This window comes from Mustela putorius, unplaced genomic scaffold, assembly GCF_011764305.1.
Source record: "Mustela putorius furo isolate JIRA1106 unplaced genomic scaffold, ASM1176430v1.1 tig00003869_pilon_pilon_pilon, whole genome shotgun sequence".
NCBI lineage: Eukaryota > Metazoa > Chordata > Mammalia > Carnivora > Mustelidae > Mustela > Mustela putorius.
The window spans coordinates 27,043,995-27,071,193 of record NW_025422021.1 but is presented as its reverse complement, the minus strand read 5'-3'; the positions used below and the strand labels follow the sequence as shown (position 1 = coordinate 27,071,193).

General features: G+C 42.4%; 1 protein-coding gene across 9 annotated transcripts in view; it reads left to right on the top strand.

Moving 5' to 3' along the window:
* The window catches only part of FMNL2 (formin like 2), a 319,730-nt gene that overhangs the window by 253,651 nt on the left and 38,880 nt on the right, over positions 1 to 27,199 (top strand). The gene's annotated exons all lie outside the window — the stretch shown is intronic.

Sequence of the window (27,199 nt, the reverse complement as noted above, 5' to 3'; positions counted from 1 at the left end):
TAGAGAAACAATGCCACGCGGGAGAAGGGACAAGAGAGGGTTCTGTGTGTGCTCCTGGCGTGCATTGACCTCGAGGTGCGGAATCCGTGTAAACAGACCAAGCAAAGGGATTACTCTAATAGCTGTGTGAACAAGGAGAGGGCAGGAGCATGCCCCTGAGAAACTTGATTGATTCTTACAGATAGGTCAAAAGAGCATCAACCCATTTATCTGTTCAATTTTAGCGTGAAAAGGAATTACTTTATGTTGATCCTTTTTTTTTAAAATGCCATTGTCATCCCAGAGTGTCTTAAATTTCTTTTTCTCTTTTCCCCCATTTTATGAGAAGCAACTTTTTTTCTTATACATCATAGTGAAGAGTGTGTTCTTTAATCATTTAAGGAAAAATGTCAGTGAAATCTTCTGGGTTTAGGGAGATTTGGGAGCCAGCTGCTCCTGATAAGGAAAAGTTATACTTAGGACCTCAGATGCTTGTGCAGATAGGGTTTGGGTGAGAGTGATATGTTTTGGGCCATTCATGGCAGAGAGAAGACCATACCACGTACCAGGATTCCAGCAAGTATGGCCAACAGACACTTCGCCTTCAAGAAGATTGTAAAGCTTCTTATCCCTTTTAGTAAGTTGGGATTCCATTTGTCTCCTTAAGAAAGATGGTGGGAGCATCCTAATTTTCGCTGAGGGGACTACTGATGGAGAGTGGTTGTGGGGTTCGACATTAGACAGCAGTATCTTGTCTTACAAATAAAGTAATAGGCATTAGTCAGACTCTTTGGGCTTTGATCGTTGTGAAAGCACGGCCATGCACACTGTTGCAATGTGGCACCAGATGCTAAAGGGAGGCTTAAAGACCCTGCATCTTAAGGATGTAGCAGGTTGTTTTCCTCCTCTGTTTCTTCTTCTTCCCCTTCTTCTTTTTTATTTTTTAATTAAAAAAAAGTTTTTAGAAGATTTTATTTATTTATTTGACAGAAAGATCAAAAGTTGGCAGCGAGGCAGGCAGAGAAAAGCAGGCAGACAAAGCGGGGGAAGCAGGTGGTGCTCGATCCCAGGACCCTGAGATCATGACCTGAGCCAAAGGCAGAGGCTCAACCCACTGAGCCACCCAGGCGCCCCTTCTTCTTCTTTTTTAAAGATTTTATTTTTATTTATTTGACAGAGAGAGACAGTGAGAAAGGGAATACAAGCTGGAGGAGTGGGAGAGGGGGAAGCACGTTTCCCTCCGAGCAGTGAGCCTGATGCGGGGCAATGCGGGGCTCCATCCCAGGACCCTGGCATCATGACCTGAGCCGAAGGCAGAGCCACCCAGGCGCCCCTCCTCCTCTGCTTCTAGAGCCAGCAAATCCCTTCTGTCCTACTTGACTACCACTAATTAATTCAAATGTAAATTACAGGAAGGTGTCTCTTCACTTTTGATAGACTGTTATATATGATTCCTTAAATTTCTCATTATCCAGTTAGTTTTCAAAATCTTAAGTTTGGTTTTCTGTGTTTTTGCCACAAATTTTGTCACATATCCTCATAATAACTGGAGTACATACCTTAGGAAAATAGGGAGCGCTTCCAGTTTAATGATATCTGAGGGCAGGAAGAATATTAACCCAAGGCTTTGCTTTAGGTGGGTGTTGAGGTTGGGACCAAGCCTGGTGTCCCTGAGGAAGCACATATGTTACATTAATATATTTGATGATAGGGCACCTGGGTGGCTCAGTTGGTTAAGTGACTGCCTTCATCTCAGGTCATGATCCCAGAGTCCTGGGATCGAGTCCCACATCAGGCTTCCAGCTCCATGGGGAGTCTGCTTCTCCCTCTGACCTCCCCTCTCATACTCTCTCACTCTGTCTCTCTTTCTCTCAAATAAATAAATAATCTTAAAAAATATATCTACATCTATCTATATATATATATTTGATGATAAATGAGTTCTTAAACCAGGTGTGGTTTGTGACATGCCTGAAAATTTGAGTGTGGTGAGTAAAGACCAAACCATTTAGTCAACCATCATGCTCCTTGAATTTTTTTCTCTTAAAGAAATTTTTTTTTCCCCCTAAATAAGGGGAATTAACACATCTGCTTTTGGTGTTGAAACCTCTCCTCATAAAAATTTATGATCCTGAATTGAGGATCAGGGTGAGAACAAGGAGTCATCTGTTTTTTGCTTATTGGCGAATTTTGCTATGTGGAGGGATGTATTACCATTTTGCCTAAATCAATACTTTCTTAGTTGTCTATACAACTAAGAAAGTATTGACATATATTGCTATCAATATATGTTTTTGAACATTTGGCCTCCCCAACAGGAAAAAATACATTTGGAAGCAAAGGTCGTTCTCTTGGTGTTTGCAGTAGTTCAGGTTTTGTCTGTGAGAAGCAGAAAGCAACTCTAACATACAGAAGAAAGGGTTCATTGGAAAGATGTTGAGAAATGCAAAGGGTTGACAAGGAGCCTAGAGAAACAGGCCTGGAAAATGAGCAGGCTTTCCTCAAATGTGTCTAGACTCTCAGGCCGTGTCCCCTTGAAGCTTAGCCACCATAAATACGACTCGAGGTTCTGATCGTGCTTTTTCTTCTCTCCCAAATGACATGGACCATAGCTAGCCATCAGCTGGGTCATCAGAGTAGGCTTACGGGTTAAGGACATGAACCAGCCCCCACTAATTTAGAGTTAAAGACACGATTTAATCTACTTTCCCTTAAGAACCTGGAGGTCTTCCACCTAGACCTTGCTCTCTTCAACTTTTCCCAGTCTTCCTCCTGTTTTTCTGTTCTGTTCTTTGGTACATCTGACAATATTCAATCCTTTGGTATAACTGCATTTAAGAAAGTGTCTGCAAGAGGGTGGTGGGGTTATGGACATTGGGGAAGTTATGTGCTATGGTGAGTGCTGTGAAGTATGTAAACCTGGCAATTTATAGACCTGTACCCCTGGGGCTAATAATACATTATATGTTAATTAAAAAAATAAATGAATAAATTAAAAAAAAGAATGTGTCTGCAAGAGTCTGGCAAAGAAATGCTCCCATTTGAAATGAGAGGGGAAGAGGCTGAGGCCTGTCGGCTCTGTGGTGGAATGGCCTGCTCTGATAGTTGTGATCAAACTCTCCGAGGGCTTTGAGCTCCCCGCTCCCCGAGGCTGCTGGGCGGTGCACCTGGAATTCATCAGGATTCCAGAATGATTATAACTGTCTTCTCATCTGCTTCCAAAATGACAGCATCTGGCCTTAACAAATAAGCCTGAGGCCCGAGTTTGGTTCTTCAAGGCCCGCCTCCTTCCCAGGGCCGCCCTTCCAGTGTGGAGCGGCGGGGCCTTGTGGAATGAGTCACTCAAGGCCACCAGCACTCCTGTATGCAGCACTCTTGGCAGTAGTCATTAGTTTTTTTTGCCGTTTTCTAGAAGGCTTCCTCAGAAAGCTGATGTGGTTTAGCTACCGGGCACCCGAAAGCACTCGTGCTACACATTATTAAGTTGATTTAAGAAAGCCTGTCAAGTTTTATTTACAGTGGGCCAAATTGGGCAGGAAGGAGAGCAGACATTTTGGTGTGCTTCCAGCGTCCTTGGAGTTTAATCCCATCTAATCTAACCTCTCAGACGTTTGAGGGTGTAGGATTATAAGTCCAGCACAAGACCCTCCAGATGACTCCTTCATTGCTAAAAATTTTCAACATGGTGGGAAGGGTACTTTTTTTTTTTTGGTCTCTCCCTGAACTATAAGCAATGTATTTTCTCAGATCTCAGACTGTGGGAGCTACAGTTTGACCGCATGTGTGTATTTCACGGTGTGAGGCCAGAATTACACTAATCTGATTGCCTGCACCTCCTCTTTGGCCAGACTGTCTTGTCAGTGATCAAGAAACAGAGTCCCCACAATTATTATTATTATTTTTGGACTCTTCATTAACGGTTGCAGTTACTGCTTGTGTACAGTAAATGACCTCAGACATAGTCTTACTGTGCTCATGGGTTCTGGGATCAGGAGGTCAGGACGGGCATGGCAGGGATGACCGTCCCTGCTCCCTCACACCCGGGGTCTCCTCAGCGAAGATCCCAGAAACTAGGGGCAGGAGTTCTTTTGGAGGCTTCTCTTCACTCAAATATCTAGCTCTGGGCTATGATGACTTAAGGGCTGAGCATAGTGGAGCCTACCAAATGGGGTGCCTCCATGTAGAAGTCCACGTGGCTGGCGCCGGTCATGGGGTGAGGAGACCTGGTTTCTAAGGGTCTAGGACGGAGCATCCGGAGATCAGGGATTTAAAGTGACAGATGTCACATTCTATCTCCTGAGCTAGTGTCAGAGGTCATCAGTGTCATTTCTGCTGCATGCTGTTGGTTATAAGTGAGTCACCAAGGCCAACACAGATGCCCAGGGGTATCAAAGACTTTACTTCTCCATGGTGGACTGTGAGGGTGATATCATGGGAGAGCGTGTCAGGTGGGAGATACTGCTGTGCTCATTTCTGGAAAATAAAATCCACCTCCATAACTTTTTGAGAATTACCAGTATATCTCTGGTGGTTCCTCTTCTGTTTTCTCTCTTGTCTTCTCTCAACCCAGTACTTCGGTTTGCCTCAGGACTGAAAGCTTTGTAAACTTCTTCACTGGTGTTAAAAAGGATGGCTGCTACTTTTGGGGCGCCTGGGTGGCTCAGTGGGTTAAGCCGCTGCCTTCGGCTCAGGTCATTATCTCAGGGTCCTGGGATCAAGCCCCGCATCAGGCTCTCTGCTCAGCAGGGAGCCTGCTTCCTCCTCTCTGCCTGCCTCTCTGCCTACTTGTGATCTCTCTGTCAAATAAATAAATAAATAAATCTTTTTTTAAAAGAAAGAAAGAAAGAAAGGAAGGATGACTGCCACTTCTTTCAAACCAGTTTGGCAAATGGTATTTTGGGAGCCTTTCTAGAAGAGAAAGGAGCCATTTATGTAATATTTCTGAGCTGCTGGTAACGAACTAGTTATTTCATTATCATCTCTGTCTTCATCATCTTGTAAGGAACTGAAGGCTGGTCTCCTATTGGTCATTAGGGGGTGAGTCATGCTAACTTACCGGAAAAATTTTCATGAATATTTGAGTGCCCCTTTGTGTCAGAAATATTGATAAACACTGGCAATAAGAAAGTGAGCAAGACATAGGCCTTACCCTTAAGAAGGAGCATCCGAATCTGGTTAAGGAAACAAATATTGAGACAGTTAAGCTATTAGGCTTTATGAAGTTAAATGTCAGATGCTTTATAAGAGGAGTAACTGCTAACCAAGAGGAGGTAGAGGCAGGTACATGGGGAGGCTTCCTATAGGAAGGGGTGCCTGAGCTGAATTTAGGATGAGTAAGAGTTTCCCAGGTATAAAAGTTTCTTATTAGTGCTGTAATAAATTGTCCTAAACTTGCGGTTTATTACATATTATCCTACTGTTCTGTTGGTAGCCTGTGTAAAACAGTCTGTAGAGGCATTCTCTCAAGGAATCCATTTCCTTGTCCTTTCAGTTTCTAGAAGCTGCATACCATTTTTGGTTCCTTGGCTCTTCTGACTCTGAGCCTTTGGCCTCCTTCCTCTAGTGACCATTGTGGTTCTGTGAGGTCCACCGGGAAAATCCAGGATAATCGTCCCATCTCAAGATCCTTATCTTAATCATACCTGCAGAGTCCCTTTCACTTGGAAGGTAACTAGTCCCCAGTGCTGAGGATTAGGACAGGGACATTTTTGTGGAGGCGGTTCTTTGGCTCCCCACACCAGGTAAAGGTGGTCCTTTATACAAAGAAGGTGGCATCCTAGTAAAGCTTCAAGGGCCCTAGTTACTGTAGTTTACTGTACCCTCCATTCTTTTTTTTTTTTTTTTTTTGTAAAGTAAGGTTTTTTTGTTTGTTTAAAGATTTTATTTATTTATTTGACAGAGAGAGATCACAAGCAGGCAGAGAGGCAGGCAGAGAGAGAGGGAGTAGGAGGCTCCCTGTTGAGTAGAGAGCCCGATGCAGGACTCGATCCCAGGACCCTGAGATCATGACCTGAGCCGAAGGCAGAGGCTTAACCCACTGAGCCACCCAGGCGCCCCTGTACTCTCATTCTTAAAGGGGAGGCGGGTGTGGGAAGAGACACAGGGAGGAGAGGAAGGGAGGGACCGATGAGGAAAGACTTCATGTCTTATTCCAGAGCCTTCATATTCCAGAGTCTGCCTGAAGAAGCAAGAGGCAGCGGCAGGAAATGTGTTCTCCAAACTCCTCCAAGCACTCCGTGTTTGGATCAACTCTCTCCGTACAGGAATGGAAGTTACATTTTGCTACAAGAGTCTCTTGGCAGTGAGCTTAGCATGAGGTCACTTGGAGGAGGGTGTGGCTACGGTTTGAGATTTGTTTCAGAGATTTTTGCCATTCATACTTCTCATTCCTTGGGCCTCTTCTTCCAGTGACAGTCATCTGCTCCTTCATCTAATAACATCGCCGGGACTTTGCTGGGGGCCTGAAGGAACTTAAAAAAAAAAAATGTACAAGAGGATAGTGGTTCCTGGGGACACTGGAGATGATGTTGGTGTGGGGGAGCATCTGCAGATATGCTCTGCTCTTCAGCCAGACTCTAATTAGACCCGCCTGGCTTTCCACAGGCTGCCTGCAATTCACACATGAGGCAGGCTCATCCTCTGCTTCGTTCATAGCAGCCACCTTTTTAGAAAAAAACATGGCTTTGCTTCCTTTTGTTTTTAGCTATATAAAAGTGCTGTTTGGAAAATCTGGGCCCTTGGCCAGCTGTAAAATAGTAGGCATGTGTGCCCTCCTTGCATACTCTGGGACAATCACAGTGAGAGACCTCAGGGGTTAAACAAAAAAAAAAGCAGTGAGAGCTGCATGTCGCCTTAAGACCCCATCGATCTGCACTGGCAGCTGGCCTAGGTCCTTTGCCGTGGCCTTTCCGCGTGGGAAGGGCTCCTGGGGCAGGTGGAGACGGTTATGGCTGTAGGGTGCGTATGGATGGTGTGAAGCCCTCTGATGTGACTGGATGAGAGAAGTGGCATCGAAGCTCCGACAGCTCCGACAACATCATCCACTCCGAAAACCATTAGGATGCGGGGACGTTCCAGCTCCCGGTCAGGATTTGTTGGCATTTGGTCAATTATTTCTGCAGGGTAAGGTTAAAGTGTCTTTCAGGGTCCCCTTGATTTCTTTTTGCTGTGTGAGGGCACGCCTCCCTATTCTTTTCCTCCCTCCCTCCACCCTGACTTGTATAACAAGGAGGTTTTTGTTTTTCTTTAAAGTCTGTATCTTGGGTCTTAAGTATGCTTTAGTATGCTGTATTTGTTCCAGCTGCTTTTTAAAGCACGTTCGTATTAAGTGAAAATAGAAAGAATTGTTTTAAAATGTCAAACCTGCTTTATAGGTTATTTTTAGTGGACGTTAAGTCCAGTGCTAAGCAATGGCTAAGTCCTAGACGCAGGGCTATGTTAACCATCTTATTAACTAGGCTTTGGGGTTTAAATAGAGCTCTTCAAATAATCATGAAAATGCTGTGCTAGATATGTTAACTAGGGAAAGGATAAATGACAAAGTATGAGTCTATGGGTGGATGCATATTATGTGTGTATTATTAGTAAAAAGCATAAAGATACTTTTATGAATAGTAACAGACACTAAAAAGAAACAAATGACAGGGTTTGGAGTGGCAATGTGTGTATATTTTCATTGCAACATGCCTCACATGGTTAAATGTCCCAATTATGCAGGGTTAGGGTTTTCCTACTAGTGGTGTTTTATGTGACAGCTCTCTTGTGTCTTTTCTAAAGATGCTAATTATCTTTTGTGTAATCTTTCTTCAAAGATAAAGACCGGGGCGCCTGTGAGCCTCTGCATTCGGCTCAGGTCATGATCTCAAGGTCCTGGAATCGAGCCCTGTATCAGGCTCTCTGTTTGGCGGGGAGCCTGCTTCCCCCTCTCTCTCTGCCTGCCTCTCTGCCTATTTGTGATCTCTCTCTGTCAAATAAATAAATAAAATCTTTTTTTTTTAATTTTTTTTTTTATAAACATGTATTTTTATCCCCAGGGGTACAGGTCTGTGAATCGCCAGGTTTACACACTTCGCAGCACTCACCAAAGCACATTCCCTCCCCAATGTCCATAACCCCACCCCCCTTCCCAACCCCCCTCCCCCCAGCAACCCTCAGTTTGTTTTGTGAGATTAAGAGTCACTTATGGTTTGTCTCCCTCCCAATCCCATCTTGTTTCATTGATTCTTCTCCTACCCACTTAAGCCCCCATGTTGCATCACCACTTCCTCATATCAGGGAGATCATATGATAGTTGTCTTTCTCTGCTTGACTTATTTCGCTAAGCATGATATGCTCTAGTTCCATCCATGTTGTCGCAAATGGCAAGATTTTGTTTCTTTTGATGGCTGCATAGTATTCCATTGTGTATATATACCACATCTTCTTGATCCATTCATCTGTTGATGGACATCTAGGTTCTTTCCATAGTTTGGCTATTGTGGACACTGCTGCTATAAACATTCGGGTGCATGTGCCCCTTTGGATCACTACGTTTGTAGCTTTAGGATAAATACCCAGTAGTGCAATTGCTGGGTCATAGGGCAGTTCTATTTTCAACATTTTGAGGAACCTCCATGCTGTTTTCCAGAGTGGCTGCACCAGCTTGCATTCCCACCAACAGTGTAGGAGCGTTCCCCTTTCTCTGCATCCTCGCCAGCATCTGTCATTTCCTGACTTGTTGATTTTAGCCATTCTGACTGGTGTGAGGTGATATCTCATTGTGGTTTTAATTTGTATTTCCCTGATGCCGAGTGATATGGAGCACTTTTTCATGTGTCTGTTGGCCATCTGGATGTCTTCTTTGAAGAAATGTCTGTTCATGTCCTCTGCCCATTTCTTGATTGGATTATTTTTTCTTTGGGTGTTGAGTTTGCTAAGTTCTTTATAGATTTTGGACACTAGTCCTTTATCTGATATGTCGTTTGCAAATATCTTCTCCCATTCTATCAGTTGTCTTTTGTTTTTGTTAACTGTTTCCTTTGCTGTGCAAAAGCTTTTGATCTTGATGAAATCCCAATAGTTCACTTTTGCCCTTGCTTCCCTTGCCTTTGGCGATGTTCCTAGGAAGATGTTGTTGTGGCTGAGGTCAAAGAGGTTGCTGCCTGTGTTCTCCTCAAGGATTTTGATGGATTCCTTTCGCACATTGAGGTCCTTCATCCATTTTGAGTCTATTTTCGTGTGTGGTGTAAGGAAATGGTCCAATTTCATTTTTCTGCATGTGGTTGTCCAATTTTCCCAACACCATTTATTGAAGAGGCTGTCTTTTTTCCATTGGACATTCTTTCCTGCTTTGTCGAAGATTAGTTGACCATAGAGTTGAGGGTCTATTTCTGGGCTCCCTATTCTGTTCCATTGATCTATGTGTCTGTTTTGTGCCAGTACCATGCTGTCTTGATGATGGCAGCTTTGTAATAGAGCTTGAAGTCCGGAATTGTGATGCCACCAACGTTGGCTTTCTTTTTCAATATCCCTTTGGCTATTCGAGGTCTTTTCTGGTTCCATATAAATTTTAGAATTATTTGTTCCATTTCTTTGAAAAAGATGGATGGTACTTTGATAGGAATTGCATTAAATGTGTAGATTGCTTTAGATAGCATAGACATTTTCACAATATTTATTCTTCCAATCCAGGAGCATGGAACATTTTTCCATTTCTTTGTGTCTTCCTCAATTTCTTTCATGAGTACTTTATAGTTTTCTGAGTATAGATTCTGTGCCTCTTTGGTTAGGTTTATTCCTAGGTATCTTATGGTTTGGGGTGCAATTGTAAATGGGATGGACTTAATTTCTCTTTCTTTTGTCTTGTTGTTGGTGTAGAGAAATGCAACTGATTTCTGTGCATTGATTTTATATCCTGACACTTTACTGAATTCCTGTACAAGTTCTAGCAGTTTTGGAGTGGAGACTTTTGGGTTTTGCACATGTAGTATCATATCATCTGCGAAGAGTGATAATTTGACTTCTTCTTTGCCGATTTGGATGCCTTTAATTTCGTTTTGTTGTCTGGTTGCTGAGGCTAGGACCTCTAGTACTATGTTGAATAGCAGTGGTGATAATGGGCATCCCTGCCGTGTTCCTGACCTTAGCGGAAAAGCTTTCAGTTTTTCTCCATTGAGAATGATATTTGCGGTGGGTTTTTCATAGATGGCTTTGATGATATTGAGGTATGTGCCCTCTGTCCCTACACTTTGAAGAGTTTTGATCAGGAAGGGATGCTGTACTTTGTCAAATGCTTTTTCAGCATCTATTGAGAGTATCATATGGTTCTTGTTCTTTCTTTTATTGATGTGTTGTATCACATTGACTGATTTGCAGATGTTGAACCAACCTTGCAGCCCTGGAATCAATCCCACTTGGTCGTGGTGAATAATCCTTTTAATGTACTGTTGAATCCTGTTGGCTAGTATTTTGGTGAGAATTTTCGCATCTGTGTTCATCAAGGATATTGGTCTATAGCTCTCTTTTTTGATGGGATCCTTGTCTGGTTTTGGGATCAAGGTGATGCTGGCTTCATAAAATGAGTTTGGAAGTTTTCCTTCCAGTTCTGTTTTTTGGAACAGTTTCAGGAGAATAGGAATTAGTTCTTCTTTAAATGTTTGGTAGAATTCCCCCGGGAAGCCATCTGGCCCTGGGCTTTTGTTTGTTTGGAGATTTTTAATGACTGTTTCAATCTCCTTACTGGTTATGGGTCTGTTCAGGCTTTCTACTTCTTCCTGGTTCAGTTGTGGTAGTTTATATGTTTCTAGGAATGCATCCATTTCTTCCAGATTGTCAAATTTGTTGGCCTAGAGTTGCTCATAGTATATTCTTATAATAGTTTGTATTTCTTTGGTGTTAGTTGTGATCTCTCCTCTTTCATTCATGATTTTATTTATTTGGGTCCTTTCTCTTTTCTTTTTGATAAGTCTGGCCAGGAGTTTATCAATTTTATTAATTCTTTCAAAGAACCAGATCCTAGTTTCATTGATTTGCTCTATTGTCTTTTTGGTTTCTATTTCATTGATTTCTGCTCTGATCTTTATGATTTCTCTTCTCCTGCTGGGCTTAGGGTTTCTTTCTTGTTCTTTCTCCAGCTCCTTTAGGTGTAGGGTTAGGTTGTGTACCTGAGACCTTTCTTGTTTCTTGAGGAAGGCTTGTACCGCTATATATTTTCCTCTCAGGACTGCCTTTCTTTTGTCCCACAGATTTTGAACCGTTGTATTTTCATTATCATTTGTTTCCATGATTTTTTTCAATTCTTCTTTAATTTCCTGGTTGACCCATTCATTCTTTAGAAGGATGCTGTTTAGTCTCCATGTATTTGGGTGCTTTCCAAACTTCCTCTTGTGGTTGAGTTCTAGCTTCAGAGCATTGTGGTATGAAAATATGCAGGGAATGATGCCAATCTTTTGATACCGGTTGAGTCCTGATTTAGGACCGAGGATGTGATCTATTCTGGAGTATGTTCCATGTGCACTAGAGAAGAATGTGTATTCTGTTGCTTTGGGATGAAATGTTCTGAATATATCTGTGATGTCCATCTGGTCCAGTGTGTCGTTTAAGGCCTTTATTTCCTTGCTGATCTTTTGCTTGGATGATCTGTCCATTTCAGTGAGGGGAGTGTTAAAGTCCCCTACTATTATTGTATTATTGTTGATGTGTTTCTTTGATTTTTTTATTAATTGATTTATATAGTTGGCTGCTCCCACGTTGGGGGCATAGATATTTAAAATTGTTAGATCTTCTTGTTGGACAGACCCTTTGAGTATGATATAGTGTCCTTCCTCATCTCTTATTAGAGTCTTTGGCTTAAAATCTAATTGATCTGATATAAGGATTGCCACTCCTGCTTTCTACTGATGTCCATTAGCATGGTAAATTCTTTTCCACCCCCTCACTTTAAATCTGGAGGTGTCTTCGGGCTTAAAATGAGTTTCTTGGAGGCAACATATAGATGGGTTTTGTTTTTTTATCCATTCTGATACCCTGTGTCTTTTGATTGGGGCATTTAGCCCATTAACATTCAGGGTAAGTATTGAGAGATATGAATTTAATGCCATTGTATTGCCTGTAAGGTGACTGTTACTGTATATTGTCTCTGTTCCTTTCTGATCTACCACTTGTAGGCTCTCTCTTTGCTTAGAGGACCCCTTTCAATATTTCCTGTAGAGCTGGTTTGGTGTTTGCAAATTCTTTCAGTTTTTGTTTGTCCTGGAAGCTTTTAATCTCTCCTTCTATTTTCAATGATAGCCTGGCTGGATATAGTATTCTTGGCTGCATGTTTTTCTCGTTTAGTGCTCTGAAAATATCATGCCAGCTCTTTCTGGCCTGCCAGGTCTCTGTGGATAAGTCAGCTGCCAATCTAATATTTTTACCATTGTATGTTAAAGACCTCTTTTCCCGGGCTGCTTTCAGGATTTTCTCTTTGTCACTAAGACTTGTAAATTTTACTGTAAGGTGATGGGGTGTGGGCCTATTCTTATTGATTTTGAGGGGCGTTTTCTGAACCTCCTGAATTTTGATGATCCTTCCCCTTGCCATATTGGGGAAATTCTCCCCAATAATTCTCTCCAATATACCTTCTGCTCCCCTCTCTCTTTCTTCTTCTTCTGGAATCCCAATTATTCTAATGTTGTTTCGTCTTATGGTGTCACTTATCTCTCGAATTCTCCCCTCGTGATCCAGTAGCTATTTGTCCCTCTTTTGCTCAGCTTCTTTATTCTCTGTCATTTGGTCTTCTGTATCACTAATTCTTTCTTCTGCCTCATTTATCCTAGCAGTGAGAGCCTCCATTTTTGATTGCACCTCACTAATTGCTTTTTTGATTTCAACTTGGTTAGATTTTAGTTCTTTTATTTCTCCAGAAAGGGCTTTTATATCTCCTGAGAGGGGTTCTCTAATATCTTCCATGCCTTTTTCGAGCCCGGCTAGAACCTTAAGAATTGTCATTCTGAACTCTAGATCTGACATATTACCAATGTCTGTATTGATTAGGTCCCTAGCCTTCGGTATTGCCTCTTGTTCTTTTTTTTGTGGTGAATTTTTCTGCCTTGTCATTTTGTCCAGATAAGAGTATATGGAAGAGCAAATAAAATACTAAAAGTGTGGCAACAACCCCAAGACAATATGGTTTAACCAAATCAGAAGAGATCCCAAATCGTGAGGGGGAAGAAAGGGGATAAAAAGAGGTTTAAAAAGAAAAAAAGAGAAAAAAGAAAAGAAAAAAGAAAAAAAAAGAAAATAATTTAAAAAAGGAAAACAAATAAAGAAAAATATAAAAAGGAAAAAATATATATTAGATAAACTAGTTAAAAAACGTTAAAAGAGAAAAAGGTAAAAGTTTAAAAAAATTTTAGCAGAAGAAGAGAAAAAAGAGTGAAAAAGAAAAAAATTAAATTAACTGCAAGACTAAAAAAATCACAGAGAAAAAAAAAAAAAGAAAAGAAAAGAAGAAAAAATTACAGGGAGAAAGCCATGAGTTCCGTGCTTTGCTTTCTCTTCCTCTGGAATTCTACTGCTCTCCTTGGTATTGAAACCGCACTCCTTGGTAGGTGAACTTGGTCTCGGCTGGATTTCTTCTTGATTTTCTGGGGGAGGGGCCTGTTGTAGTGATTCTCAAGTGTCTTTGCCCCAGGCGGAATTACACCGCCCTTACCAGGGTTCTGGAGGACGGGAATACAAATGGCGGCCTCCTGGTCTCCGGCCCGGAGGAGCCGAGAGCCCAGGGCCCCACTCCTCAGTGCGCCCTCAGAGAACAGCGCCCAGTCACTCCCGTCTGCCTGACCTCCGGCCGCGCTCCGAGCTCACCGAGCCTGCGACCGATTCAAGGTAACACCGAGCTGCGAGCTCACTGTCAGCTCTGTCTCTGTAGCCGGCTTTCCCGTTCCAATACCCGCAAGCTCTGCGACACTCAGACACCCCCGATCCTTCTGTGACCCGCGTGGGCTTCGCCCTGATTTAGCCTCTGGAGCGATGTCCCTCAGCGGAACAGACTTTTAAAAGTCCTGATTTTGTGCTCCGTTGCTCCGCCGCTTGCCGGGAGCCGGCCCCTCCCCCCGGGGTCTATCTTCCCGTCGCTTTGGATTCACTTCTCCGCCGGTACTACCTTTCAGAAAGTGGTTGTTTTTCTGTTGCCAGAATTGCTGTTCTTCTTCTCTTCGATCTGCGGATGGATTTTCAGGTGTTTGCAATCTTTAGATAAGCTATCTAGCTGATCTCCGGCTAGCTGAAGTAGTCTCAGCCTGCTACTTCTCCGCCATCTTGACTCCTCTCCCAATAAATAAAATCTTTAAAAAAAAAAAAAGATAAAGAGAAAATAAATATTCTTTGGAACTTTTAGAGAGTTTTTGGGTAAATATGCTTCTTATCATGGAGAAAAAAAATCACAAGATCAAGAGTTTGACAGAAAATAAAAACACATGATTTTTGTCCCACAAAAGTTTCTATTGCATTGAGAAAGACGGGGTTGACTCTAATAGGTATTTGGGTAAGGTCTTAATGTATGTTAAGGTAAACAATAAGAGGACAGTAATTCAGAATGTTAAGAATGATGCTTATATTTTTTAAATTCCCTATTATAACTTAAACTGGTTTTAGGTTTTATTGCCAGTGTAAACGCTTACTGATTTCATTTGAAATTTAAATACTTGTGAAACTTAAGCACATTAAAACAGTTTATCTGGGCTCTGTAGTCAGTACATAAGGGCTTTGTTTGGTTGGTTTCTTTTAAGCTAACAAACAGTCGTCTTCAGAAAGAAAACACGAGTAAAATTCTATAAACACCAGTCAGTAGATTATATCATGTGTACAAAAAAGGCATGTATAAATACAGACATGGAGAGGCTACCATCTATTGTTTGCTGAGTGCCAATAGGCTGCTATAAATTACTTTAATTCTAAGATCCACACTATGAAGTAGGAATAAAGAAAAAGGGGTTTTTAGAGTAGGTAGGCCCTGGCATACTTTAGTAAATGGCAGCCGTGGGATTTTTACTCAGATCCATTGAGCAGAAGGCTCATAGTCAACCTTCTGTAACATGTTGTCACATACCAAACGCTTTCTGCATGTGTTCCTGCAATGCCCTCAGCTTTCTACTACAAAGCCAACCTAATTGGAACAGTTACAGATTGGATAGGTTAATGGAGTGTTTTTAGTGACTAGTAAAATTCAGGACAAACTGGACTATTTGTACAGGGCCTGAAAAAAGAGGATGGGTCTTGAGCAGGATTATAAAGGAGGCAGACATTTATTTGGTGGGTGGAAGGCGTTCTGGGAACAGAAGGAGAGAATGGCACGAGGTCCGTCCTGGAGCAGGGTAAGGGATGAATGTGCTGTGTGGCAAGGGAACATGTCTGGCCGGGGTCCATGATCCAGAAGAAAGCATGGCAGGGTGCAGGCATGGTTAAGAATCTGAGGACGTAACCGTGGAGGGATCTGAAGCCTGTGGTAGAATCTCAACTGGAAGATAAAGGAGCAGGGAAAAGAAAAAGGGGATGAGAAGCATCCAAAGTTACAAAGCACTCTACGGTTTATAAAGTGGTTTTATATCTATTCTATACGATTCTGTGGAAATCTGTGAAAGGGAATTTTATGGAATTTTTTTTTTTAAGATTTTATTTATTTATTTGACAGAGAGAGATCACAAGTAGGCAGAGAGGCAGGCAGAAAGGAGGAAGCAGGCTCCCCGCTGAGCAGAGCGCCCGATGCGGGGCTCGATCCCAGGACCCCGGGATCATGACCTGAGCCCAAGGCAGAGGCTTAACCCACTGAACCACCCAGGCTCCTCTACAGAATTCTGATAAATCTTCAAGAGTATGCATGAAGTACCTAACAGGGGAGATGCTAGAGTTTCGAAAGTAGGTGGTTCAGGTGGTAAGTCACTGGGCCCCGGACCAAGTTTGTGGTCATGGCAATGGAGAGGAAGCCTCAAAAGGCAGCAGGAGACAGGATAATGCAGTGAATTTGGGGATGGATATAAGAGGAGAATAAAATCTATTCAAGTGATATACATTTAATTAAGAAAGTAGTACAGCCACAATAAACAGGTATCTGGGCTTTTTTTCCCCCTTCTTTCTAGTGAATTAGCTGAGCTATGTTTTTATTAAATTCATTCTCTTTGTGATGGTTAAATGTCTGTTAGATTCTTAGTTCTGAACCAAAGATGATGAATGAGAGAAAAGGTAAACAGAGGTATTGGGGAGTGTGTGTGTGTGTGTGTGTGTGTGTGTGTGTATGTGTAATCCAAATAGAGAAGGGGATTGTAACTAAGGAGATGAACTCCACATGGTGCTAGCCTAGAGGAGTAAGGAGGCCAGGATAGAATGGTCTGGAAAGATGCTCAGACCAACACAGAGGATGGAGGACAGTCAAGAGGGTGAGAATACCGGGTCCGTCTGGTGTCTTATGGTGCAAGTTCCTGATTTCGGTGATAAGTTACTCACATGGTCTCTGTCCCCCTTCAAATTCTACATTTTCATATTTCTATATAAAATTTGGTCTCTACGTTCTTATGTATGTAATACATATTACGCATATATGTTCAGGTGTTTCCATCTGAGAAGGTTAAGTGCTTCTTGTACTGAAGATAGGAAAACAGGGTACCCAGATAATCACATGATGGGTACCAACATTTACAAACACGAACAAAACATAGCCTCTCCAAGGGCAGTTGGTAGGATAGACACAAACTTACCAAAAAGAGCTCTGTGATTTTAGACCACCTTGTGATGTTAGTCCCTTGTTCCCTTTACAACCGCCTGGCAATGGCGGCATCATTTTCCAAACCCAAGTGTCATTAAAAAAAAAATCCGCAGCGTGTCAAAGGAGCTTGCTGCTTCTCTAACCAGAAAGTGAGCTGGGTGTGTTGGGGGCCACATTGGTCCCTGCTGCTTGTAAGGGCGTGTGTGGGAAAGCATCACCGGTTCGAGCTGTGTTTGAGAGACTGCGCTTCCGAGTCATGATTCAGGCTTTTCATTTCCCAGCTCCTCCGTCGTACCTGGACTCCGTCTTCTTGTTGTGGTCTAGCGGCCGTTCTTTATTCCTTTTGCCTAGTGGTGCGTGTGGCTCTTGCCCAGGTCTTTCATTCCTTAGAGCCATCTGCCAAGGATATGTAGTCATGCTTGGTTTTCATTCATAGCAATCAACTGACACACACTCGGTGGAAGAAAGTGGCCCAGCGAGTGGTTCCTGATGATGATCCAACAATCGCCGTCAGTCAGCCTTCATCACGAAGTTGAGCTCTCTGACGGAGTTTTCCCCCTCAGGCCTGCGTCACTGGAGAGTGGAAATGGCCAATTACAGTAACTTGAGCTATCGCTCTGTTTTGTTTCAGCAGTTCGGTTTTGGCTGTGGAAAATGAGGGTTCCTTTCCCCACCAATAAATGTACCAGTATACCACTAAGAACAGCACTGAATTTTCCATTTTGAAGTATTTTCCAGGAATAGACGTACGGCTTGGAAGTAGCATATTCCATGTGGTAGTTGTCCAGGACATGTTTAGTGCATTGTTAAGATAATCCTCTTCTTGTTCCTTGTGTGTTCTTGGTTGTTTGATATTTTAGCGTGTTGTCTGTTCTAGGGCAAATCTCTTTACTTAGGTAGATTCACTGAGAATGACTGTCCCTGAACTTTGGGGAACGCCTGTCCTGTAGGCCATGTGGGAGAGATCTGTTTCTTTATCTCTTTTCTGTTCTTGCTTGGAATCCAACATTCACTTGGCTTTGGGAGAAGAATATCTAGCCTTGTAATGAGCCTCCCTGTGACAGAGGACAGAGACAACAGAGAATGGTCAGGGATCCACGGCTGTCTAACCTGGTGAATGCCAGGGATTGTACCTGTCCCTGCGTAACATAATTGAAGGGACGTCTTTTTTTTTTTTTGTCTTTGTTTTTCATTAATCTTCATGTTTTTCCTACCTTGTAAACTGGTGGCAGGTTTCCAAGGAGACCTGTCCTGTCCAAATGATGTGACTTCATCTTCGTGGAGAGATGGCAGATGTAGTTGTTCTTTGTGTGGTGTGACCAATTCCCTGACAGTCTTGGGAGACCTTGTCTTATTAGAAATCCATTTATTTCCTTCTGCAAGTTTTGGGTTTTGAGAATTCATCATCTTTATAGAAATAAAAAAACTATTCTCTAGTAGTATAATCTTCTAGTTCTTACATTTTTGGTTTTTACATTCTTAAAAATTATGAAGAATTCCCCCACCAATTTTTGTTTATGCAGGTTATGGATTGATATTTACCCCATTAGAAATGAAAGCAAAATTTTGATACTTATTTCATTAAAAATAACATAATAGGCTCATTACATGTGAGTGTTAACTTTTTCTGTAAAAAAAAACATTTCTCAAAACTTAAAAGTCAGGGGTGCCTGGGTGGCTCAGTGGGTTCAAGCCTCTGCGTTCAGCTCAGGTCATGATGCCAGGGTCCTGGGATCCAGCCCCACATTGGGTTCTCTGCTCAGTGGGGAGCCTGCTTCCCCCACCCCTGCCTGCCTCTCTGCCTAATTGTGATCTCTGTCTGTCAAATAAATAAATAAAATCTTTAAAAAGAAAAAAACACCTTAAAATCAGTGACAGTAGTGGCTGTTTTAGTCATTTTGGGCTCCCATAACAAAATGCTGTATACTGAATGGCTTAAAACAACAGAAATTTATTTCCTCACAGTTAAGGAGGCTGAAAAGTCTTCATGCTGGCATGGTTGGGCTCTGGTAGAGTCCCTGTCTGGCTTGCAGATGGCTGCTTTCTTGCTGTATCCTCAGATGGTCTTTCCTAAGGGTGTATGTGTGTATATGTGTGTATGTGTGTATATGTGTGTGTAGAGGTCTCGCCTTCTCTTCTAAGGCCATCAGTGTCATTGGATTAGGGGTTCACCCTTATGACCTCATTTAACCCTACTAACCTCCTAAAAACCCCATTTCCAAATACAGTTGAATCAAGGGGAAGGCTTTGATATGTGAATGTTGTGGTGACACATTTCCGCCCATAATAGTGGCATTACTTTATATTTTTATGCATCTTTTGGAGTCTAGCTTAATAGAAGATAGTTGTATGCTCCTATCTGCCTCTGCATTCAGTCACTTGTGTTTTTTTGATTGACGTTGAAGAAAACAAATACACAGATGGAAAAAAATATTTTAATAGCATGTTTAGGTAACAGTGGATATTCGTTTTTGAAACTACACAAACACTGAACAGGTAGTAGCTTATGAGTTGTTTTGCAGAGTAGAACCAGAAACTGTATTAAATGAACTTCTGATACTCTGTTAGTTTAAAATTTGTCTGTCTTTTACCTTGAGTGAATGCATAGTTGTGTAATAATATAGAGTAGCTAGTTGGAAAATATCAATTCACTGAATTATCTGGATCTTCTAAATATTGACACATTTCATCATGCAGTATTTTTTAAAAATCACAGTATCACCACCAATTTCATTAGAAAAATCTTTAAATATTGGAAAAGTTATCAAACTCATGGTGAATCTAAGTTTTCCAAAATTCTCATTTTTGCTTGAAAGCTCAATTTTTATCATTGGAAACAAATATTGTCAGTTTCCTTCATCCATTTTCAAGAAAATTACTGCCAAGTTTTTAAGTCTGAATAACTGTGGTTTGTTAGTTATTCTTTCAAATAAGGACGAAAAAAGATGGCTAGGTCAGCTTGCAAGTAGAATAATCCTAGAAATGCTTTTTCCTCAAGACACCTGTTTTTTAATAAGTAGCAGAAGTGCTTTATGCAGGCTTCTCATTTCATCGTGGAGAATATTAAAAGGGTGTATACTCATTGGTCAAGATTTAATACAATTAATACTTTTTACTGGATCGTCAAGGTTTTTTGAAGTTTTAAATTGTAATTGAAGTTTTAAATTTAAATTTAAATTGGAGAATTATAATAGTTTCAGGTGTACAGTACAGTGATAGAGCAATTTCTTACATTATCTGTGCTCATCACAGTATGTGATATGTACTCTTAATTCCCATCCCCTAATTCACCTGTCCCTCTATCTACCTCCCCTCTGGGAACCATCAGTGTGTTCTCTATAGTTAAATCTGTTTCTTGGTTTCTCTCTTTTTTTCCTCTGTTTTGTTTCTTAAATTCCACATTATGCTTGAAATCACACGATATTTGTTGCTCTCTCACTGACTTCTTTTGCTTAGCATAATACTCTTTAGTTCTGTGTTGTTGCAGATGGCAAGATTTCATTCTTTTTAATGGCTGAATAATACTTCATTGTGTGTGTATACACACACACACACACACACACACACACCCCTACATCTTCTTCATCCATCTATGGATGGATACCTGGACTGCTTCCACAATTTGGCTATTGTAAATAATGCTGCAATAAACATGGGGGTGCATGTATGCTGAATTAGTGTTTTTGTATTTTTTGGGTAAATACCCAGTAGTGCAATTGCTGGGTCATAGGGTAGCTCTATTTTCAACTTTTTGAGGAACCTCCACACTGTTTTCTGCAGTGGATGCACCAGTTTGCATTCCCACCAACAGTGCACAAGGGTTCCTTTTTTCCCACATCCTTGCCAATACTTGTTGTTTCTTCTCTTTCTGATTTTCTCTATTCTGACAGGTGTGAGATGATATCTTCTTGTGATTTTGATTTGCCTTTCCCTGATGATGAGGGATGTTGAGTGTCTTCTCATGTGTCTGTTGGCCATCTGGATGTCTTCTTTGAAGAAATGTCTATTCATATCTTCTGCTCATTTTTAATAGGATTATGTGTTTTTTTGGCTATTGAGTTGTATCAGTTTATGTATATATATATATATATATATATATAAATATATATTTTTAAAATTTAGTCATGTTTTCTTTTCTTTCTTTTTAAAAAAGATTTTATTTATTTATTTGACAGTGAGAATTCCCAAGTAGGCAGAGAGGCAGGCAGAGGGAGAGGGGGAAGCAGGCTCTCTGCTAAGCAGAGAGCCCGATGTGGGGCTCGATCCCAGGACTCTGAGATCATGACCTGAGCTGAAGGCAGATGCTTAACCCACTGAATCACCCAGGCGCCCCTTTATATATTTGAATACCAAGTCTTTATGAGATACACCCTTTTATCAAGGGTATTCTTAAGTGAAATTGGCTTTTTTTTTTTTTAAAACTGAGACTCTCTTGAGTACACTGATTACTGGAATACTTGGTGCCACTGCCTTGAGTCATGCCAAGGCAGCAGTGGTTTTCTTTACCCACTATTGCTTTTGTACTACCAGTGCGAATGTCTACTCAGTGAAAAAGGCAAGTAACACCTTAGCGTCATTATAAAAATAGTTTTGACCTTACAGATACTGTGAAAGAGGCTCAGAGACACTTGGTGTTCAAGAACCATGTTTAAAGAACTGCTTCCCAAATGCACAGTTGGCTGTCTCATTGGGCTGGGTGGAAGTGGTTCCAGGTTGCTCAGAGAGTGAGGTCTTCCTGATGAAGACCCAAGACTGGGGTAGAGCCCAGAAGAAAGTGAAGATGTGGAATGAGAGGAGGACGCAGCTGTGGATAAACCTCAGGCCTTTGCCTGTTTGTGGACTGAGGCTTTTGATCTAGCCAATGAAGAGTTCTTAGCTTCAAGGGCTCTAAATTCATAGCACACCCTTGCTAGATTTAAACTGACTTGTGATTTATGCATGAAGAGAGATGGATTGACATCTGTCTCCTGAGCAGGGCCCAGGATCTGTGGTGAAAATGCCACAGGATTTAAACAACTTGTGCCATGTGTTGTTGCTACAATGCAGTGAACATACGACCACTACAAGTGTGTCACTGTGTCCCCTCCCTTGTGTGGCTTGACCAAACCAGGTATGCTCAAAGGATGAATCTATGAGAAGTGAATGAAGTACAGTGTTAGGCCTTCTGCTTTGGAGGGGTCTGATGGGTAAGTCATCCCAGAGATGACTCAGGGCCTTATCTCCTCACTTAGTCCTCAGAAAGTCGTCTTGCACTGCAGTGTATTTTGGTCTTCCTCTTTTAGGAACAGAAGCCTTGAAAGATTCCGTATGAGTTCTTGCTGATGACCAAGAGATGTGTCTTGTATTAAAGCCAGAAAGAGTCAAGTCAGACATTGGGGATATTTCTGAAAGATGTCATTTATGAAGAATTACATTGTGGAGCCTTACTGTTGTGCATTTAGTGAAGGTCATCTTTTTTTTTAGGGGAGTGATTAAAAATGCATTTCTCATTTAAGGTGTGGTGTTTCAACACGTTATTCTTAGTGGGTTTTGCTAGCCCTTTGCTTCTATGTCAGGATTCTTTACTCAGTACAGCAAAATACATACATGAAAAGTAAGAGTCATCTGGCTGTTCCGTGTGGTTGGTGCCAAAACATCTGGATGTTTGGAAACATCTGGAAAAGCAACTGAAGTTTTCACCAAGGTGATCAGCATGATGTGGATGAAACCCCTGGCTCATAATCATATGATTTACCAGTTCAACATCGATAGAAGTGTTCTACTAACTCATGAAGAAGGAGGGTTGAATAGTTCTTAGAATCTTAGAATACATTCAGTTGTTTAGCGTTCAGTCATTTTCAGTGAAGTGAGAGAGAGGGAAGGCCGTTGGGTTTCAGAATGCTTCAGTTCAGCAAACATTTCCGCCCTTAAATCCCTGGACACATGAGAGCCAACAGTAGGTCCGAGTGGTCTGCTTCCGTCCCAGCAGCCACTGGGGAACCAGTGGATGAAATGTCTGGTTCCTGTAGGAGAATGAGTGCACAGACCCCTGCGAGCACACGATGGCCCAGCAGAGTGGCTTTGTCTTCTTTTGGTCAGGGCATAATGGTGTCAGACAGTCCTCAGGCTGCTGGTGCTCCCAGTGGAAGGTAAAGAAATGCTCTTCACCTAGAACTAACTATGAAATAGCTGTTTACTTCATGCGGCCCTGAGAAAGAAAACGGAACTTTTGTTCCCGGGCAGCCCCCCCGAGAAGGGCCGTCTAATCAGTCATAATAGACTGTGCCTCTTGAAAACGGTGCCTTCCTGCAGGGAGCCCTGCGGATCACAGGGGCCTATTGTGAGAAGAGAAAAAGAAAGTATTGAAGCAGGCACCCGGCAACAGGGCAAGGAGGAAACACTTAAGCGAGGGGCCTTTAATTTTTATATAACTAACCCAGAAGCATATTTTATAGCCACCTCATAAGAGTCAGGCTTCAGTCTGGCTGCAGACTTTGTGTGGTACCCTGGGAGCCATTGCTGGGGAAGCCAAAGACAGTCATTGACCTTGAAGGGGGACGGAGAGGTGGCTGAAGGCCGGCCGTCTGTTGTTCATTTCAACATCTGGCTAGCAAGGAGACTCTTTATTACAGGCTTTTGTAAAACCCTCTTTCCTCCACCAGGAGCCTTGAGGGAAATCATCCCCTCGCCCCTGCTCACCCTCAGAGACCCGGTAAACCGCTGCCTCTGTTAAATCCGGGCCGCAGATGTAGCCGCATGGCTCGGGACACTGTTCAGAAATGTCTTTGACAGATGTTGGAGAACGGAGTGGAGTTGTTTTTTGGCAGGAGCTATGCTCTCGCTTCAGTTCTCCCTGAAGTGGAAATGTCTCCCGCTTGTCCCAGGTGTGGCCCGTTTTCATCTGGGCAGAGAAGGTCTGATCAGCTTTGTAAGCACAGGGGAGACCGACGCCGGGAGAACACGCTTGGGCCCTTAGGTGCCGGTCCCCGGGCTTGCTGTGGCCGAGGGCATCTCTCTCCATTTGGTTTGTGTCGAGTTTCCAGGCTGGTCAGTTTGGGAATATCTGGTTATATTACCATGCCTACGTTAGAATTTTAGAACTTTTAAGTATCAAGTGAGGGGTTTTTGTCCCCCCACAAACTTCAATGAAACTTCAATGAAACTTTTTTCAGTGAGATTTTACCAGGCAACTCAGTAAAACAGAGTTGGGTAAATGAGCACAGAAGTCCCAGGATCCTTTCCTATTTGTGTTTTTCCTTCCTCTCCCAAGCTCCCCACCTTTGGAGACTCCTTCTCCTCCCCTTCTTCTGTAATGCTTATGGCTTCCTAAAAGAAGCCTTGAAAACAAGCGGTATAACTTGAGGCTCTTTTTTTTAAACCTTTTTTTTTTTTTTTAAGTGTTCCAAGATTGTTTATGCATCACCCCCAGTGCTCCATGCAAAACGTGCCCTCCACAATACCCACCACCAGGTTCACCCAAACCGCACCCCCCCCAGACCTTCAGTTTGTTTCTCACAGTCCACAGTCTCTCAGGGTTCTTCTCCCCCTCCCATTTCCCCCAACTCACTTCTCCTCTCCGTCTCCCAATGTCCTCCATGTCGTTCCTTTTGTACCACAAGTAAATGAGACCATATGGTAATTGACTCTCTCTGCTTAACTTATTCCACTCAGCATAATCTCCTCCGGTCCTGTCCATGTTGATAGAAAAGTTAGGTATTCATCCTTTCTGATTGGAGGCATAATACTCCACTGTATATATGGACCATATCTTCTTTATCCATTCATCTATTGAAGATCACTTGGCTCTTTCCACAGTTTGGCAACTATGGCCATTGCTGCTATGAATATTGGGGTAGAGATGGCCCTTCTTTTCACTACATCTGTATCTTTGGGGTAAATACCCAGTAGTGCAATTGCAGGGTCATAGGGTAGCTCTATTTTTAATTTCTTAAGGAATCTCCACACTGTTTTCCAAAGAAGTTGCATCAACTTGCATTCCCACCCACAGTGTAAGAGGGTTCCCCTTTCTTCACATCCTCCCTTACACTTGTTGTTTACTGTCTTGTTAATTATGGCCATTCTGATTGGTGTAAGGTGATAACTTAAGGCTCTTAAACTAATGAATGTGAAAACTCAAGTCTGGAGATCCCAGAGACAGCCATGTCATCCAGGCTAACAGCAGGGTAGTGGCAGGGCTATGACCTATAAGGCGGGTTTTCTGGTCCCATTTGGTCCTGTTTCTGCCCTCATACCCCTTTACCCCCATCAGTGTTTGAGCTGCAAGATACAAAGAGGTGTGGACATCAGGCAGGACCTCAGGGATGGGTGGGTGGTCCAGGATCCCAGCCTGAGCCCTTCTGCTTTAGACGGTGTCTGTCAGGGCCAGTGCATTTATTTACATGACACTGATTTATAAATGAAGATGCCTCTGAAGTTTTCCTACAGAGTACATGGCTTTCCAGAGCATATATACTTTTATTTTCTGGCAGCCCTGGCTGTTAGTAGTGGAAGCCTAATTCCTTTCAGATTGTTCCATGTCCAGAAGCCTCCTCGACGGTCTACCCTGCTTGGCCTTTCTGGAGCTGCTTTTTCTTAAATTTGCTTCATACCTCACCTGCTTCAGTGGCTCCTTGGCACTCCTTGGATCGAGGAACCCGGTGTTAAAGCTAGTGGGGGAATGGGAATCAATACCACTGATGATGGGAAAGGCAAGAAATGATCTATCTCAGTTGCCATGAAACAGTTTTTTTTTTACTTTAAACTTTTCCGATCATGTATTGTCTGGCCTTCGTCGGCAGATGGAAGTTGTGTGCAGGAACATATAACAGTCGGCAACGCATACAAGCAGATACACTCCTGGCAAAATTTTATATGTTTTGATGAAGTCCTTGAGGGTGTCCCCACGAAGGCCTGTCAGTGTGTGAGTTCTGAGCATAACTGAGCAGCGGTGTCTTGTTCCTTTCATCCTCACCATTTTCTGAAGCCAGGTCAGTTTCAAAGGGGAGAAGAGGTACGTTCAGCCATGGCTGTTCTGTTTGAACCAAGTGTGTGGGGTGGTCCAGATGTGAGCGGTATGAGCAGAGACTGCTTTCCTTTGATGCTGAACACAACTTTACCGGCCTCCCCCAGACATATCTCCCCATTTCCTGTGGGATTACAGTATATGCTTGTTTAAAGATTGCTCAAGTAATGTAGAAACAAATGTGAATTTGGTTTGCATGCTTCCTTTCCTTCAGCAGAAATAAAGGGGTAGGGGGAGGGCTGGCCTCTGGAGTCCCTGCTGTTCTTATGGAACAGTGTCAGAAAATGCGGTCCTGAACTCGTTAGTTGAGATCGACAGCAGAGCTGTGCACTGAAACCTTTACCGAGAGGGACATGGTAGAGCTGACAGGGAGGCCCTTCTGGTTCTCAGAGTGGGTGAGGGGAGCGGTCAGCCAGATCATCCTTTCAGAGTCTCCCAAAACTGCCGTCTCTGTTGGCAACATGTCATCTTGTGCATTTGGATTCTTCTCACCAAGTGCATCACAGCTGTAAATTGGAAGATATTGAAGTATTATTTTTAACTATTAAAGGTATTTCTCTGTTTCTTAACACAGATGTTCTTAGCAGGGATTTGTCTGTTGAGGGGATGCCCTCTAAAGAAATGCATGTATTCAAAGCTTTTCTTAATGTCCATTTCAATCCTGTCTGTCAGGGTGGTATGTGATTTTTGGGATCTTCACCCAGCTTGAAATTAATCTAATACTGCTTGTTCTAGATTTGATGCTTTCTTTTCTTTTCTTTTTTAAACAGGCTGTGAATAGTTGGTTTTCTTGCTGCCCACAAATGCTTTCCTCAGCCATATAAATTGCCTTTTTTCTAATGCCTCGCACACAACTTCTGATTATTTGGGAGTTCCCTTATTATTGATTGTACCTCTGCAGGGCAGTGGGTTAATTCCTGCTGCATTCTCTTGACACTCAGTTCTGGTAACTGGAGACTTAATGGTCTAGTTATCTGGTTTATAATTGGTAGTCAGAAAGGCTGGGGTTGAGTCTGCTAGTCTATATTATTTAAGCTATGGTTTAGCAGCCATGAGTACTTGTTAAAACACAGATTCCTAGTTCCATTGTAGGGATTCTACACACTCACTCAGTGTGTCCTGATTTAGACACCAGGAATCTTCCATTTGTAGAAGTTCATGGAAGATTCTGGTGCAAGCACATCAAGTATGCACCCGGTGTAATGGCCGTGGTTTTTAATAGTAACATTTTTCATCTCTGTCGGTGTCTCAGATAATTCTGGAATGCTTTAAATTATTGTCTTAGGTCTATCTGCACATGCTCGGCTGTGCTGGAGAAGGAACACCAGCCAGGCTGGCTGCTGGAGACCTGGCTCTGGCCTCTCTATTGACCTTTTATCAAGTTACAGTTGTTTGCTCTGTCTAGGTTTCCGTCTCATTCATAAATCGGGGGCACCAGGTACCTTCCAGATTCTTGACATTCTTTCATTTGAAGGGTTTTACCCGCCTCCGAGTTGTACTCC